The 5,615-nt window shown below is 39.8% G+C and overlaps 1 pseudogene; it reads left to right on the forward strand.

Annotated features, from left to right (window-relative positions):
* The first annotated feature begins 409 nt into the window (after nt 1-409).
* LOC130041258 (small nuclear ribonucleoprotein F-like) lies at nt 410-4,777 on the forward strand (annotated as a pseudogene).
* Nucleotides 4,778-5,615: the final 838 nt, after the last annotated feature.

Below are 5,615 nucleotides of genomic sequence, written 5' to 3' on the forward strand. Positions count from 1 at the left end.
AACCTGGCAGGCTACCAAAAGTATCCTGGCCACACGGCAGAGTCTGACAAACTTCCCGCGTCGTACTCAATATGCCAAATACCAGTGACAATGATGGGTCTCATTCTCCTAATCCTGAAAGAGCATTGAAATGGCTCTTTTAAAATCTCAGGGCTAGGAAGGAGACGTTACTGGTGCTTGCTTGAGGAAATCGACAAACAACAGGTTGATCGTGATCGTGATCATTATTTTCTTCTATGTGGTTAATTAATGGGGCCACACAAATATGAACACATTCATGCATTTTCTCAGTACTATCATGATTTTGGTAGTTGTCTGGCTTACTGACTGCATAGGATCATGTGGCCAAAGTGAAGTAAGTGTGTAGTGCTCCCTTCTCCACATATTTGTGAGTCTTCTTTTAGTCACGATGAGTTTACCCCTCAATTCCAAACCTTTCCTCAATAGATTAGCAGGAAAACCAGTCACGGTGAGACTTTACTGGGGAAAAGTACAGGAGCTACCTGGTGACTGTCAGTGGCTATATGAACACAGAGCTTGCAAAATACAGAAAAATACATAGATGGAACACTGGACATCTGGGCAATGTTTTAGTCAAGTGTAATAGCACTGTAGCACTGTCCTCCTATTGTTCATCCCTTTGCTCAAGCGGGCACCAGTAATGTCTCCATTGTAAGACTTGTTGTTACTCTTTTTGGCATATTGAATATGCCATGGTAGCTTGCCAGGCCCTGCCGTGTGAGCAGGATACTCTCGGTAGCTTGCCAGGCTCTCAGAGAGGGGTGGAGGAATCGAACCTGGGTCAGCCACATGCAAGGCAAATGCCCTACCCGATGTGCTATCGCTCCAGCCCAAGTGTAATAGTTTTCTTTATATCAGAGATGTTGAAGAAGGGGCAATGAGAGGGGCAACTATTCATCTTGGCGGGGGGGGGGACTATATATATATATTTCTAGATCATAAAGATTTGTTTTTTCTCAGTATGAAAAAAATGACTGCAATATTCTCATTTCGCCCCATTTTTAAAAAATGGATCTAGATAGTCTTCTTGATATTTATCAGAAATGAGGCACTTATTAGGTATCAATTGCTCATTAGGTAACAAAGATAAATGCTATGCAGTATCTGCTTTGATGAGGTTCTATAGCATTGCCCACTGTCCTCCCTCTATAGCACTGTCCACTGTGGTTCATTGATTTGCTCCAGCTGGCACCAGTAACGTCTCCATCGTGAGATTTCTTGTTACTGTTTTTTGTCTATTGAATATGCCATGAAGAACTTTCCAGGCTCTGCCGTGTGGGTGGGATACTCTTTGTAGCTTGCCAGGTTCTCTGAGAGGGATGGAGGAATCAAACCCTTGTTGGCTGTGTGCAAGACAAACGCCATACCCGCTGTGCTATTGCTCCAGCCCAGTCTATAGACGAGGTTCGATAGACTAGACTAATTATTAACCATTGTTATCATACTCAGATTCAGAATTTTCCTGTCATGGACATATTTCAGTCCCTCTTTGCAATTTTGATTTTTCACTGAGGCTAGTGACAGTGTTTATCCATTTTTATCTTCTAATGTAGGGTATGAGATGAGGTTCTACATTTACTTTTGGGTTAGATATGAGCCTTCCAGCTCTCTAGAGTCTTCATTCATTTATACATTTGATCATTTGAACCATTCACTTGTACATTTATCATTTACATATTGTGACTATAAAATGCCCCATGTAGCCACTTACAGTTAGAAAAAGGGATTAGTAACATATTTCTCAGTCTAATAATATATACTAGCGATTCCCAGCTGGGTACAACTTGGCTTCACAGGGGACACTGAGAAATAGCTGGAGATATTTGATTGTTGCAACTGAGGGGATGCCATGATGTATAGTGTGTAGAGACCAGGAATGCTGCTAACAAGTCTCCATGCACAGATCAGGTCAACAACAAAGAATGATCTGTCTTAAAATATCAAGTGTCAAGATTGCGAAAGGCTGATACAGGCTCTTATAACTCTCACAATTGGACATTGGCTCATATTTTAATTTAAAAAAAATCCCCTTTAACCTCTTGAGAGGCAGATACTATAGAATAAGGATTACTCTGTGTCTGGAAGCTAGGAAGCTTTGGTTATTTTAGTTTCTCCTCACAACACCTCTGAGAGACAGAGGACATTCCTGTTTTACTGATGAGGCAACTCCGGCTTGAAGAGGTTAAGTAACTGTCAGAAAAAGTGTTCACTTTTCCTTCTTCATGAAGTCTAGCAAAAAGGTTATTGAGTTTTCACTGAAAGGCTTACTCTGGGCAGCTGGGTGTCAGTACCAGCATTTTTGGAAGAAATTCAAGTCCTGTCTCTATAGAGCTGTCAAGTCATGACTCGTCCTTTAAGGTGGGCCAAAGGTTTCCCCATAGTTTTTCAATTATGTGAGAACAACAGTTAAGGAGTTATTGATCTCCAGGGTGCTTGCTGGCACTGCAATGTAAGCATTTGCCAAGAAACAAGACAACTGTGGTCATTGGTAATTTTTCCCCTTTCTATGAGGCTTTGTGCAAATCTGTATTTTAAAAATAAGACGCAAAAAATCCAAAATACAAAACTCTTCTCTCCAGGCAACTTTTTCTGAATATTTCTATCAGGTTCCATGCTTTTCCTCCCTTTCTGGTTTCCTGGACACTTAGATAACTTGTTCATTCTTGGCTATAGCCACTCATTTATATGTTGCATTGTTTTGTAAGGGTTTTTGTAGTTTCTTCGGCACTAATATGCATTTACACTCTGAATATAAGCTTCTTTCTGGACTAATAAATGCTACTGGTCAATGAATATTGTTGCAAAAGAAACTCATTCTCTATTCCTTTTGTTATTTTTATGGTACAGATTCCAAGATCGTTTATCAAGTATTTATTGTACATTGGATACTATGAAAGGGAATATATAAATGAAACTCTTAGGCATATAGAAAATAAAAGATACTTATACATTATGAAGATAATTATGACAACTAAAAGGAATAATGTGAGTAGCATAGCATGTTACTTGGTACTTGGAAATATGTTCTGTGGATATTAGAAATTATTAATCCTACTCCTCTCAGCACATAGAAAAGTGCTATGAAAGTAGGCTCTAAAACATGGTGTGTGTGTGTGTGTGTGTGTGTGTGTGTGTGTGTGTGTGTGTGTGTGTGTGATTGAAGGAGTCTCCACTGGGGCCTAAAATGTTTGGCAAGATGCTGACAAGTATATTTGTAGCCCTCAGCAAAGAATTTGGGTGAGCAAACATTTTGCAGATGCATCATCTACCAGCAGACTTGGCTCAGGGAATATTTGACAAGGAAATACATTTTTACGAGTGAAGTGAGCCACTGGGTCAGCACGGTGAGGAGTCAGATTCAAACCTCCTTGTCGGTTCTCCATGTAAACAGCATTTGATTTCCTAGGAACTCTGTCGTCTGCTCTTTCCCAGGCCCAGAATCCATTGCCTGAAACTAGAGAGATAGGTCTGCAGCATCTTTTATCAGAGAATACCTTTATAATAATAATAGCCCGACATATATAGACAGAGGTTATGGAAGCACAGTAAACAAATCTAGAGTGTCAAAACCCTTCGTGAAAACAATAAATTATTACCTTTGAAAAAATTGTTTTATGTGTACATCCATTTGAGCTGTGTTTATTCCAGCACTTATCATGTTTGCTGAGGGCTGAACAAGGATGAGAGAGGATGTTATAACTTTGTCTAGGACAGAGAACCCCTCTGGTAGCATCACTCTGAGCTGAATATGGTGAATTCATGCTTTTGCAAGAAGGAAGTCAATTGCCAAGGTGATTCATTGCTATGGATGCTCTGCAAAGTCTACATAACCTGTACATTGGAGATAACAAGTTTTGACCCACTCCATGGTTTTGAATGGATGTTCACATCAAATGATATTCTCATTGTGAATATGTGATCACACATGGATTTATATTATTAAGTTTGAGATAAATTCCTAGGTGTAGACTGGTATTTTTATTTTTGGCTCATACTGAGCTGTCAATCATGTCCTCGAGTAGCTACCTCCATTCCCCATTCTACTTCCACTCAATTTGATGGTACCTATTAACATCATTTGTACAATCTTCTTTGTCAGAAGGTTTTATTCTTTTCTACACAATAAATCACATCCAGAGCTGGGCAAAGGGCTCAGAGATAGAGCACATGTTTTGTGTGTGTGAAGTCTTAATTTCATCCCTGGAAATATAAGGATAAAAACAAAAACCATGTACTGTCACTGTCTGCACTGTCCTCCCGTTGTTCATCGATTTGCTCGAGTGGGCAACGTCGCACAACAAATTGTAAGACTTATTGTTACTGTGTTTGGCATATATAATACATCACGGGGAGCTTGCCAGGCTTTGCCATGCGGGCAAGATACTCTTGGTACCTTGCTGGGCTCTCCGAGAGGAGCTGAAGAATCGAACCCAGGTCGGCCGCGTGCAAGGCAAATGCCCTACCTGCTGTGCTATCACTCTGGCCCTTGAGGCATCCAACTATTTTCAATACTACTTGAAAAAAATCTCTTTTTTTTCATGGCTTTCTTTGCATTCCCCACTACTGCTGCAGAGGGACTTACTAATGGGGACACTGTGACACCCCACTTTGATTATTCCAACAGTCTCCTACGTGGTCTTCCCTCACTGCCAAATTCTCCTCACTTCTGCCTGTTTTGTTCCTCTTCTTAGATATCCACTATGAGAACAACCTACTCATAGACTCCACTGCCTACCCATTGCCTCAGATGATTTAGAACTAGCACTATTATCAGAGAGCACTGATTTTGGTTTAAAATTCCACCTCTCTACTTCTATATCACTATCTCAAAGGTCACTGTGATGCAGTCCCATAGGACTTCTTGCTTTCCATCTGAAACTGAATTTCAGTCTATTTCATATTTCTCAGCTAGCAAAGGATGCTGTGCTTGCCTACTTAAAATGTTTTTCTTCTTTTTTTCTTCTGAGGGAAATGCCTACTCACTTTTAGAAGAGACCTCAAATATCATTTTCTCAATCAACTAGAAGTCTAGTTAGTCTTAAGTTTACTACAAAATTTTGTTTGAATAGTCATTAAATTAATTTTTAAGTACATTTTCTTCCACTTTCATGACCTTATCTATAAAATTATTTGACCTTGAACAAATTACCTAACCTCTTTGCTTCAGTTTCCTCATCTGAACCATGATGGTAGTAGTAATAAATCTCTCACAGGAAATTATATAGTTTAAATGCATTACAGAAATATGTAATTCTTAGAACCATGTCTCATGTTCAACTAATAAGTATTAGTTATCATCTATGTTTTCTTTAACTGCCACAGGGACAAGCGTAATTACTATCTTACGGTTGCTGGAACTAAGGTTCAGAGAAATAGGAGGACTTGGTTTAAGGGACTATCACTATCACCCCATTGTTCACCGATTTGCTCGAGTGGGCCCAGTAATGTCTCCATTCATCCCTGTCATGTGCTAGTGTTGCCTGATGACATATTGGGGGCTCCTTCAGGATCAGGGGAATGAAGACCATTCATTGTTACTGTTTTTGACATATCGAGTATGCCACGGTTAGCTTGTTAAGCTCTGCCTGTGCAGG

The sequence above is a fragment of the Sorex fumeus genome, unplaced genomic scaffold (assembly GCF_029834395.1).
Source record: "Sorex fumeus unplaced genomic scaffold, SorFum_2.1 ptg000098l, whole genome shotgun sequence".
NCBI lineage: Eukaryota > Metazoa > Chordata > Mammalia > Eulipotyphla > Soricidae > Sorex > Sorex fumeus.